Source organism: Corvus moneduloides, chromosome 1, assembly GCF_009650955.1.
Source record: "Corvus moneduloides isolate bCorMon1 chromosome 1, bCorMon1.pri, whole genome shotgun sequence".
In the NCBI taxonomy this organism is placed as follows: Eukaryota; Metazoa; Chordata; class Aves; order Passeriformes; family Corvidae; genus Corvus; species Corvus moneduloides.
Genome location: NC_045476.1, coordinates 114,229,853 through 114,242,854, shown reverse-complemented (window position 1 = coordinate 114,242,854; position 13,002 = coordinate 114,229,853). Strand labels below are relative to the sequence as shown.

The 13,002-nt window shown below is 41.8% G+C and overlaps 1 protein-coding gene and 1 pseudogene across 10 annotated transcripts in view; both read right to left on the bottom strand.

The window, feature by feature from the left end:
* Positions 1-5,712, bottom strand: part of GREB1L (GREB1 like retinoic acid receptor coactivator) — a 133,190-nt gene extending 127,478 nt beyond the window's left edge. For all 10 annotated transcript variants that reach the window (XM_032123302.1, XM_032123310.1, XM_032123332.1 and 7 more), the window contains exon 1: positions 5,572-5,712. The gene's annotated coding sequence lies outside the window, so the exon portion shown is untranslated. The remainder of the gene's footprint in view (positions 1-5,571) is intronic.
* Positions 861-4,698, bottom strand: LOC116443679 (annotated as a pseudogene).
* Positions 5,713-13,002: the final 7,290 nt, after the last annotated feature.

Below are 13,002 nucleotides of genomic sequence, written 5' to 3'. Positions count from 1 at the left end.
AAGGAAGACTATTAATAGAGTGTATTTCAGACCACAGTTACATTCAGTAACTAACTTCTTCAGCCTCAAAGTGCTCTGATCAGGGGTCTTGAAAAGAGCTAATTACAGACAGTGATGGAGATAGGAGACAGAGAACAAGAGGATCTCTGCACAGCATTTCATAAAATTAGTCACTCCAGGCTTGGTCATGGAACCAGTACAACAGATGTCTGATAATCTCTTAAGTAACAGTATCTTAGGTCTGCCCACACTGTTTTCTGTTCACAGCTCCAGCAGTATGAAAAACTACCTCAAAATAACCTCTCCAAAACCTTCCATGAGAAATATTAATCAAAGGTTTTTATTATATCTTGTCATGCTGCCTACTCCCTACCTTCTTATTCTTCTGGTGATTTTATGCCACACATATAGTTCTTCCTATCTTTTATATTTTATGAACATTTTATTAGTTAGTGTAGTGTAATTGCTAAAAAAAAATTAAATTAAAATTAACCAAAGCAGTTGACATTATATGATGCAAGATTTTCAGGTCAAGTATATGGAGGTTTCTTATTAAAGACCTGAGGTGCCATGGAACTTAAAATGCTAACTCAATGAGAATTACATTAAGCACACTGCAGTGAAAGTAGTAATTTACACAATTCTCTATGGCCTCTCACGTCCCAAAAGAATTTCACAGAAGTTGTGACATTATTGTGTGACAGAATAAGACAACACAAAACAGCTCACCAGGCTTCAGGAGTCATCCAAACCAAACCTAACTACACTTTAGAATCACAGAATCATAGAATGATTTAGGTCAAAAAGGACCTATAAGATCATTGAGTCCAACCATTAACCCAGCACGGCCAAGTTCACCCCTAAATCATGTCTGTAAGTGTCATGTCTACACTTCTTTTAAATACCTCCATGGCTAGTGATTCAACAGCTTCCCTGGGTAGCCTGTTACAATGCTTGACAAATCTTTCCATGCAGAAATTTTTCCCCAAATCCAATCTAAACCTCCCCTGGTGGAAGTTAAGGCCATTTCCTCTTGTCCTATCACTTGTTACCTGGCAGAAGAGATCAACCCCCATCTAGCAAGGTGGTCTCGTCTGAGCCTCCTTTTCTCCAGGCTAAGCAATCCCGCCTCCCTCAGCCGCTTCTCATAGGACTTGTGTTCTAGACCCTTCACCAGCTCTGCTGCACTTCTCTGGACACACTCCAGCACCTCAATGTCCTTCGTGTAGTGAGGGGCCCAAAACTGAACACAGGATTAAAGGTGCAGCCTCATCCAGTGCTGAGTACAGAGGGACAAGCGCTGCTCTGGTCCTGCTGGCCACACTCTATGATACAAGCCAGGGTGCCATTGGCCTTCTTGGCACACAGTGGCTCATGTTTAGCTGGCTGTCAACCAATACCCCAGGTCCTTTTCCACCCGGTAGATTTCCAGCCACTCTTCCCAAGGCTGTAGTGTTGCATAGGGTTATGGTGACCCAAGAGCAGTACTTGGCACTTTGCCTCACTAAACCTCATACAGTTGGCCTTGGCCCATCGATCCAGCCTGTAGTTTCTGTAAGAACTCCATACTTCTGGTTAATACTTCCAAGCCAACAACAACAGTGTACAAAATTTGGCTGTCCCCATTGTGAATAAACACTGGTCCGAATTTCTGTCATCTGCAAGTTCCTCCAACAGATAGCCTGTGTTCTTTTACTTACGGAATATAAAAACATTAATGACTCTATTTAATTATTAAAGAGCCTAATGCTACTGCATAGTTCACCAATACATGCACCTTCAAATAATGGCTCCTTGGTTTTGGGTCCTCCTCACTACCTACCTACAAATTCAAAGCCATTAGCAGGGGCTATATTAGCTTGCTCAGAGTTGCAGAATTGCTTTTGCAATGACTCACTGAAACTTTATTCACTAGTTCTCTCCTTATTATACAAGGGTATCTTCAGAGCTCTTGGAAACAAGATGTGTTTGGGGTATACAAGAAATAAAATTGGTCCATGAACATATCTCCACACAGAACACAGCATGAAACAAAATGATCAGGTCTGGAATTTTTAGAAAATAAAACCTGAAACTACATTAGGCAAAAGCATTTTGAACACATATTCTTACAAGCAATACTTTTCTCAACATATTAAGGAAAGTAATGACAAGACAGGATTTGAGGAAAGTCAACAGTTCTTAAAAAAACAACAACACATTAATTGTAAAAGTTTAGTGTTGTTTTATGACTGCTGCTGTAATCTGTTTCAGGATATTAGAGATATCTTAACTGTTTACTTTATCTAATGAACTCTAGTTCACGGGACTAATTCTGTAAAAGACATGATTGTCAGAATGTCAAGGCTTATTACTCCTTCATCTGTTGGGTTTCCCAACAGTCCTCCTCCTCACAATTGTGTTTTAGAAACAAAAGAAAATGCATCTTTTGCATTACATGCAAGAAATGATTATGCAAGAATAAGCAAAGCACGTACATCTCAAAGAGGCTATTCTTCTGAGGTATAAAGCCAAAAATCTGAAATTTTTTTTTATGTTATTGATTTCATAATCCTTTTTTGGCATGAGTCAAGATGTGATGCCTTAATATCATGTCCAAGCTCCATGTTTTGTTAATTACGTCCTACCTAGCTAAATGCCCCCCATAGTTTCAATTAGACATGGTATTCTTCCTCACTTCCCGTCTTGATTATTGTGCACTGTTGCTAAGCGCTAGTTAACAGTTGCCACATTGACCCAAAGTCGGCTGCATTTCAGTGGTCATTCAAAGAATTAAATACAAAACATATGGTAGAGAACTGTACAAAGCAAAAAAAGCACTTTTAAAAACCACATGCTTAATATAAGGTACTACAAAACTGGAAGTAAAATCCTTACAGTCCTATGCCCACTCCAAATTTCCTAGAAACATTGAAAACAAGAGAGAAATGCATTCAATCTTTTTTTTTTTTTTTTTAGTTTTCACTAAAGGGTTTACTAGAGTATATTTTTGACATTATATTGAGTCTAGTTTTACACTGAATAAACAGCCCAGCATTCATAGTGTGACAGCCTTCAAGGTACAGACATTTTTCCCTTAAAAAAGTAGTTTCATTCTCTACATTGTGTAGCAACTAATTAGAGTCTCCTAAATTAGATTCCAGGTTTTCTTTACCTTGTATCTGCAAAATACTTTGGACATGACTTGTTGAACTGGCAAATATCAATGCCAGTAGCTATGTGTTTCAGAAGACCTTGAACCAAATGTGCTTTTTTTGAATTCTAGACAAACTTTTCACACAGTCAGATCACCCCTCCTTTTTTCTGTGATGTCCTCATGAGATCTTAAGAAACTTCACGTATTTTAATTATCCCAGTAAAAGCACAGTAATCAGCTTGCCTATTACTGCTTATTTCCTTTAGTATTACATCCTGGACTTAAAAACTGCCTTACCAAAAAATCCTCACTATTTATGATTGCTACATTATCTACAGCCAAACCCAACCAATAAAAATTCCAGGTATGTACAAATTGGGTTTTATAGCTGATTTTTTTTTCCTGTTAAACACCTTAGAGAAAAAATTGTTGTGCACAAACACTACTAACAGTAAGCAAAAACATACACTGTATTTGTTATCTGTATTTACAGATGTTGAATTAAACCTTCAGGTCTCAGAACCCAATCATTTAAACAGGTAGGCACACATTGAGCATTATTCACCAACTTTCTGGAGTATTTTGTTAGGAATACTGGAGAATACATGAGAAAAAGTATGCATATATTCAAAATCCACCAATGTTAAAAATTACAAATAACTAAGTATTTCTCAACAACTCTGAGAATACTCACATAATCCATATTCCTTTGCAAAGACGTATTTAACAAGGTAATCCTCCAGCTTCATAAGTGTTTTTATTGTACTCACAAGAAAATTCTACAGGATAATGTTTAAAATTTGTAAAGATTTTTTTAATCCACTAGTACATATGTAGTAAGTTTTTCAATCAACATAAGACCCATCCTTGTTTCTCTTTAGAGGGCACATCCCTTAATAAAAACCAAATTTATGTGTGCATTACAGTATTTAAAAGTGCTGCAAGCTTTAGCTGTCTCAGAAACCACATGTGTAACCATACCTGCAACTGAAATATGCACCTATTTGCTTCACCTCTCAAACAGCAGTAGTAAATTTAATAAAATAAAGCTTCAGTAATTCCTAGTCAGGAAATAAAACACAGCACTTTCTTCTCAGCATCCTTTTTATTTCCATCTTTTAAAAAGCTCTTTGTAACAAGGTACCAATGAAGTATGAAGAATATTAAGGACCATTTCAATAATACTTAAAATATCATTCAGTGGAAAAGTCTGAAGAGGCACCAATTTTAAAAAAGGCAAATGGAATAACGCAAAAAAAGGTCCTCTCTTCAGCATATTCAAAGCAAACATGCTGACAAGCAGCAGACATGGGAAATATTTTTCCACGGGGTAACTGAGTCTCCCGCACTTCAAACACATCCAACCATTGATAATTCCTAAATTTCAGAATATGGAAAAATATTTGCAGGCTTGGGGCCTGAACAAACATCAGCACTTGGCCTACCCGCTGAGTTGGCCGAAATCCTATGGTGTACACAAAGTTTTCATCTTTCGGAGATTTCGGGGTGCTCGCGGAGGGAAGGGCCGGCCCCCGGCAGTACCTAAAGGCCGCTGGGTACATCTGTCAGCTGCCGCGGGGAGCCGCCGGCGGCTTCATGCCAGCCGCTTTTCCCCCGTTCTACCTTTACTTCCCAAGAGCAAAGGAGCCGTGTCGATCAGCTGCCCCCGCGGTGCAAGCACCACGGACGGACCGCCGGTGACACGGCCCGCGGGGCAGCGCGGCCGCCACCGCGCGTTGGGGCCACCGCGTGTCCCGGGAACACAGCGACAGCCCCTCATCCCCGCGAAGGGGGACCGGCGCCCTGTCCTCCCCTCCCTCCTCAAACCCGGCCTACACATGTCCAGAAGTGCCCCCACACACCCCCCCCGTCCCGCGGCCCACCCACGGCCGGCGCTCCCCGCCCCGGGAGAAGCCTCCCGCGGGCGTGGAGGGCGAGGCGGCCGAGCCCCCTCTGCCGGCGGCCGCCCGTCTGGCAGCGCGGGGCGGGGGCGCGCACTCGCCACTCGCCCGCTCCCCGGCAGAGCCACCTGCACCCCCCGCGCCCGCCTCGTCCCGGGGCTTGGCTGCCCGCCGCCCGCCCGGCCACAGCGGCTGCTTTGCTTCCGTAGGCCCCTGGCCAAGGCTCTCCCACCCCCGCCTTGCCCCATCGGCTCGGGTTATTCCCCCCGCTCCGGTCCAAAAGGCCGGTAACAAAGGGCTGGAGCCCACCCGGGGGCGGGTGCCCGCAGCCCGCGGGTGACACGGGCGCTGCCCGCCGCGCCGCTGGCCGCTGGCAGCCCGCCGCTGCCGCCGCCCCCGGGGCTGCGCTCCGCGGGGTGACAACACCGAGCGCGACTCAGCCAGCGCAGACGCCGCCGCCGCCCGACCCGCTACCTTTGTGCCCTCCCAGAAACCGGCGAGAAGGCGAAGCAGAGCCCCGCGCTGCTCCCTTACCTTGCTGGGCAGAGAGAGAAAAAGTTGAAGCGTTCTCCTTCTACCCCTCCCTCACTTTCCTTTTTTTTTTTAATTTAAATATTTGGAATTTTGGGGTTTTGGTTGGTTGGTTTTTTTGGGTTTTTTTTTTAACTTCCCTCTCCCTCCCTCCCTCCCTCCCTCCCTTCACGCCGAGCACCGCGCTCAGGCAGTCCCGCCCGGAGCCCCCGCTGCCACCGTCTCTCTCCCTCCCTCCCTCCGGGTCTGGGTCTCGGTCTCTCTCTCTCTCTCTCTCGGCGGGAGGAGGGGAGGGGAGGCGAGGGGAGGAGAAGGGGGCGGACCCGCAGGTGCCGCCCCTCCTGCTCTGTCAGCTAGAGGAGAGGGGTCGGGGGCCGCGGGAGTGCTGCGCTCAGGTGTGGGGGTGGTTGGCGGCGGCGGCCCTGGCCGTGGCTCACGGCGGCGGGGTTGGGAAGGGAGTGCCAGCGTCGTGTCAGGGACTGAGGTGGTATGCTGGTATGGGCATGAGTTAGGGGAGGAGGCAGGTGGAGAGCACTGAGGCTCGGGACGTAGCGGCCGGGACTCGGTGAGGACGGAGCGACCTGGGGTGCTTCCAGTCTGTGAGGGAAGGGGCGAAGCCCTGCACTAAGAGGAGCCAAGCTAGGAAGCGTCAAAACCCTGTCGGATACAGCGTGGGTCGGTGGCCGGTGAGAGAAGTTGGCACTTGGAGTGCTGACGGCCCCGCAGTGCACGCTGGTCAGGGCTATGGGCAGAGCTGAAATTTGGGCGGGAGGATCACCTTATGTTGTGTTTGGGTTTAGTTAGCAATGGAGCTGGTCCAGGAGTGGTGAAGAAGCTGAAGGGGTTTAGCGTGCTAGGAGGATGCTGGAGACGAACAGGAGATGGGCACTCCAAGTATACTTGTGTCTGATATTAAATGGAACAGGTGGGTAAAGATGAGGGGATCTGATTGTGTTGGAGAGATTGGAAACAGAAGGATCTGGAACATTTAGAACTGTAAATGGGGTCGAAATGTGTGGGGAAGCAGGGGGTTTGGATCCTTGGTGTGTGCAAAGATGAAGGTCAGGCATGGGAAGGAGACTAGAAATATAGCCAGGCGCTCTGAGGGTAAATACCCATTGAACTCGGGAAAAAATTATTTTGTATTTCCTTCCTTTTGCCTTGGATTGATTAAGCAACCATACGAACCATCTCCTTTTTCACTTTTCACAGGAGATTTTGAGAGCTTTTCAAAATGCCTTTTTCATCTCTTGGGACCGTAGGGCTCAATCTTATGCAGTGTTTTATCTTTCTGCTTCAACACCTGAGAAAAAAAAAGGCACAGTGACAAAAAAAGTGGTAGTGTTGTTTGTTCATTTTCTTTGACAGGAACTTGCTGCAGTGTGCCAGAGAGAAAAAGAAGTCCAGTACTTTTTTTACATCCTTTTCTTTTGTACTTGCTGGTTAAAACACTAAGTTCTAGCATCCTTCCCATCAAAAAGTGGAAGGCAAAAAACTGTCCATACTCCTGGAGAAAGCAGAGGTGGCACAGCAACAGCATGGCACTGCAATAATGCTGCTTGGTCCAGAAATTAGAACAACTGTGACAGGAGAATAAATGTAAGGAAGTTCTGGAGCTTGTGGCTATAGCCAAGAGTGTGATTAATGCAGAAAAAGCCTAGGTTCATTTAATGTTCAAAACCAAGGCACCTCCCAAATAAAGCTTTGGAACTGGGTTGTTCACTGGCTACTTCAATTCTGATTTCATGCAAATTTTATGTGAATAGCTACATCAATTGGCTTTGAGAGGGCTATTCACATGCTTGAATTGCTTAGAGCTGGGCTTCAGCCATGGATTACCTGAAGACACACTACCTCCATTAGCCTAAACATCTTGGTATCTTTGTATTTATAAAGTTGCTAATAATGTGGCCCTTAACAACAGACAGCTAAAAATTTAGGTGAATCAGAGTTTAAGAGAATCTACCAAATCAGATCAGGCTTTAGGATCAAACTTCATCACTTTGCCAGTTCTAAGTGGTACATTTTTATGCTGTGTATGTTAACTCTGCTATTGATATTACACACAAATGTAATGGAATTGAGTAGTCAGTGTCAGTCCTTTTGAGATAATGTTGCCATGTGACTGGACAGATTTAGATAATAACTATTATTGCTATTAAAGGTTTGTGAGATATTTGAAAGCATACCAAGGTGCCTGTATAATACTATGCTACAGCATATGATAACTCTAACTCAGATTACTTAATTATATCTAAATTGATCCCAGTAATTCAGTAATTGCAATCTAGATTTCTCTTGAAATTTCTGTTTGATTTTAATTAGACATATGTACTGGATGAGTGAGAATTATTCTGGTAGCTTTAATGCTTTACTTTAACTCTTTTCTTATTTGAACTTATTTTTGTTTTGCTTTTTTGAAAAGGAAGAGACATTAATTATATGTTTTCTTCTAACTTTCTATTTTGACTATCAACATTTACAGCTTGTAGGGTGGTTTCATCTGTACCATCTGTGGGCCATATTGCACATCAGATGGCAGGATAAAATCTGTAACAAGAACGTTTTGGGACATAAAAGTCTTTCAGGGTTTGAAGCCATGATATTCACAACACAAATGTGCAGAGCCACTCATGTATCTGAAACAGAAGACACAGAATGCCAAAGCAGCTGCTGGAGTGAAATAAAGGAGAGACCACACAGTTTGGGGAACATGAAGGCATCAAGAACAAAAGGACATTTGAGGGAACAAGAAAGTGCAACTTCAAGCAGAGAGAAATTGGAGTCAATCATTAGGAATTACTGACAGCAGACATGCAGTTGCACAGCAATTAGAGACTCACTTTGGGAATCAAGGTCAATTAACACTGAGGTAAAGAGGCAGCATCGAAAAAAGCACCTTGTTTAGCAAACAGCATTTTCTGATTGCTGACTAGGGAACATAGAAGAAAATTGTCAATCATGGGTTGGGTTTTAGCCATTTTTATACTCACAAGGCAAGATACCATCACCTTTATTCTGTTGTAAAGGACTACTGTATAAGAACATTATATGACACTACACTTTGTGCAAAGATTGATGGACCACTGCCCAGTGGAACTACACAGGTTTATAGGTATCATTCAGACCTGAGCCTTTGTTGTGTATTGCATTTCACTCTGCATTTAAGTGAAAGTCTCTTCACTTTCTTCATATTTGCTGGGTTTGAGAGCAATAGGGATAAGGTCCTTTAAGATATAGTGCTCTGAAAGCCCATTCCCCTCTTCCAAGCCATAAAGGCAAACTTCCAACAGATTTCAACCTTTATTTTCAATCCTGCAAGCAAAAGTTTTAAGTTCATCTTAGATCGTTCTCTGAACTGCAGCTTGTGATTTTTGTTGTCATGCCAGTTACATTTAAATATTCACCAATAGTCTGATATATCCAACCTCAGGAAGTAGGTTTCAAAAAACATAAAGAAATAAACAAATAGTCACACAAGAAAACTCTCTGCTTTTATTTCTTAATATTTGTGAACTATTGATTTCATACATACTAAACCAAGTCATTTGTATCTTAGAAACATTAGTATCAATGTTTTAGTTGATCCAGCCTACCAAGCCTTTGGTATTAAATTTTGCCTGAATGAAGTGTCGGAATTCCACAGAATTCAGGTGTTGTCATTGTTAAAGGCTGATTGCAGAGTTTGCTTTGATTTATTTTTTGGAGCTAAAGTGAATTCCACCATCCTGATGGGTAATTCTGCTTTGAATCTTCTTTTAGAAGATTCTATCCTTCCATATGTTAGAATTTAGAAGATTCTAACTTCTGTCCTTCTGTATGAATCACCAATGATCTTTTAAGATTAATTATACTTTACCCCTATATTATTGTGATGTGAATTATCCTTTCCCTAGTTGTAATATTGTAATTAGGATTAGGACCAACACTATTTGCTCTGTTTAACATTGAGGGATCTGTGAAATGAGCTCTTCCCCTAAAAACCTTTATTCTAAATGGGCAAAACAGGTGAATAGGATGAAACAGAAAGCATGAGATGGATATGGGGAGTCAAAGTACATAAAATTAAATATTTTTAATGCAGAGAATCTGGGGGCAGAGCTAAACTGAATTCAAATCTGATGCTCAGATACTGCTATAATTCCAATTCTAAGTCATCATATCTAGGCTTCCCTATTGCTATTATTTTATGGACATGTTTTTAAAATCCATATATTTGGCATCAGTCTTTTTAGCATGAATATTTAGCACACCTGGTACAAAAAGGAATTTGATAGTGCACAGTAAGATGAAAGAGACAAGAGTGTTTCTTACAACTAGTAAGGATATATTTGCTCTATCTTTCCATAGAAATTGAACAACTCATCATCAGGCTTTTCTGGAAATCCAGCAGTAGTACATAGTCAGTGACAGGCATATATTTTATATTCCTTTTTGATTCTGATAGGATTTTTCAGAATGACCACTGTTAATGAGATAATCATTTCACAAAAAGAAAAGGAGGGTTGTAGAAAAGTCCTGGAGTTAATCACTTGGATCTCAGTCACCCTGACTCTAGAAACTGTAACAGAGTCTCCATTTTTTAGAAGCTTCTATAAAACACTTGGTATTGCAGTGTCAGTGTCTTGTTTACAGATTGGTAACTGTACACCATCCATCATACAAGACACAGCAGGATGCCATTTCCTTTGCTTGGAAGCCTGTCCTTAACAGCAGCCTGGATGCCAGCTAAAGGGAAAATGCACTACATGAGAGAGGCTGTAACAGTGTTTCTCTTCATAATTTTCTAAATAATTTTGTTTCAGATAAGGCAGTGAAAAAGGACTACCCCTTTTTGGTACTACCACATGTATTGCAAAGAAGTATGTTGACAGTTAAGGAAAACTTTATAAGTGAGCACTTGTCAAAGCTGTCTACATAGTTTTTATGGGGTTTTTTTACCTGCACAAATTTTGATTTCATATTTCACTTTCAGAATTCACTGATCTTTTAGTGAATAATTTTTATTAGCTAATGATCAAGGAATCATTTGTATTAGCTAATCTGTGCATTACTTTAGAATACAGCTGAGCAAAATGAATCATACAGTGTGAATTCAGGTTTTTAGATTGAGCCTGGTTTTTATACACCATGGGATTAGCACAATCCATTTTGACCTCTTTCAGTGAAAAGATACAGACAGATTTTTTACTATACAACAAAATGTTATCACTACTGCCACCATTTTTAAAAGGGAAATGAAAAGCATGGTGACTGCTTGAAATTATTCAAGAAGTGTTTTCAGATTGTAGTTGGATTTGTTCACTTTAACTACATTATAAAGAATTTCCATGTATCTTTGAATGCATGGTTAGTATAATCATGAGGCCTAATCAAGGACTCTTTTTTTCCCCCTGGGAATATCTAGATATAGATTAGTCTTTTCTTCATCAGGAAACATTTTTTTAAGAGAAGGAATTTTGCCAAGGCTACTTAGCTAATTGTATGTAATACAAAGGAATACTACATATTGTTTAAATGTTTTCAAAGTGCAAGACCATATGAAAAGCAAACTCAACAAAATGGAAAAGGTATGCATAATACTGACTCTTCTATGAAATACTCAGGTCTACTCTGGATTATTCACTATGGGTTGCCCCTTCAGAGACACTACTGAAACTTAGATCGATTACCCCTAATTGACACGTCTCCATTGCCAAACACATAATCTAATCAAATCATTTTATAGCCTGGAGTGAAATAATCCTTTTAAACAGAGCTTGCTTACAGAGGAGGCAGTCTTGCCTAACTTTTAGAGGTATAAAACTTGAGATCTAATCTATCTTTATTTATAGACAGTGAAAATGACTTGGCAGTTTCCTCCCACCCATTCTTAAATGAACACCTTCAAAAGGCAATCCCTCTTCTCTTGTTCTCATTGATTTTGAGGGAGTTTAGAGACCTAGGTTAGACTACATACCCATATACCCCCAATACTGGATGAATGTGGACCATCTCCTTGTGGTCACTTGATCATTTACCACAGGGATATAAAAAAGTTCTCCCTGTTGTTCACCATTTGACTTGCAGAACAGAACCACTCACAGGCAGGCTGTGAGTCCCCTGGCTAATTAGTAATATCTAGCAAAAAGATAAGTTGCAGTTACATACAAGCATTTACATTTGGAGCTTACAGAGGTGGGTTTTTTTCATGGCACTGACATGGTTTGAACAGTAAAGCCCAGTGGTTAGTTGTTTGAATTCCAAATTTGCAAGGTTTCCTATAGTTGCTTTCAGTAAGAGAAGCAACTCTCATCCAAGTTGGTATAGAATCATAGAACAGTTTGGCTTGGAAGCAACATTAAAGATCATCTAGTTCCAACACCCTGCCATGGGCAGGGACAACTTCCACTAGACAAGATTGCTCAGAGCTCCATCCAACCTGGCCTGGTTAGTGTTGGTTAATGTTTATTGGGATATTTATTCTGAATCCAGCTGGGAAATCACAATTAATTCCAGTGCTACTTCATTTTTACTGCTATTTTCTTAAACAGATATTTGCACTGCATAAGAGGTGCTGCTTATGAACTACAAGTATGTTAACAATAGCAGAGAAAATTGCTGTGAATCCATACAGGAGTCAAGACATGGAAATCAGTAATTTTAGAGGTGAAAAACAGTCATCTCACAATTACAGCACCCATGTCTTTAATGGAATGTCACCCATGGCCTAAGTGTAATATTTGTAGTACAAGGAATTTTTGGTGTTTTCCACTACCTATAGTCTATGCAGGTTTATCTATCTAGGGTACCAAATTTTCATCTTGGTTTGTGACTTTGTTTTGTCTTTTGCAAGAAAGTCACAGATGTGTTTAGGGACCGAGTGCTGAAGAGCTGGCCAGAGTAACAACCCATGCACCGATACGATTTGAGCATCGTTCTCCGCTTTACTGTTTACCTATACAAGCTTCTATCTACTTCTGCAAAGATTCACACCCAGTCCCTCTAGACGGCCTCTAATCCATGGGGGAGCTGACCAGTGTATAACTTTGCCAAGGACTTTCAGGGCTGCCTGCAGCCAGGTGTTTTCCAGGCTTGCCTGCAGCCAGGGGCCAGTTCAGGGGTTTTTCCTCAGCAACCCTGGGTTGTCCAATTTTTCCTGGGGTATCATATGCCCCTGTTCCACAAGGAATCCCTCAACACGTGTTTGAGCTTTTGGGGTTCTTACAAATGGAAAATACTTTTAAGGTGAGGTGTATAAGACTGCACAAACCCTAACCATTCTCAGGTATGTCACTGTTACCTTTACACAGAAAAGAATTCCTACTTAATGCAGCCTATGGTGAAACCTCCGGGTTTGTGTAGCTGCCAGAAGTAACAGTAACTCACTCCTCTCCCAGTTTTCCTACCGGGTCCACAGACACCATGGTAGGCCAGACTTTATGCTAATGAAAA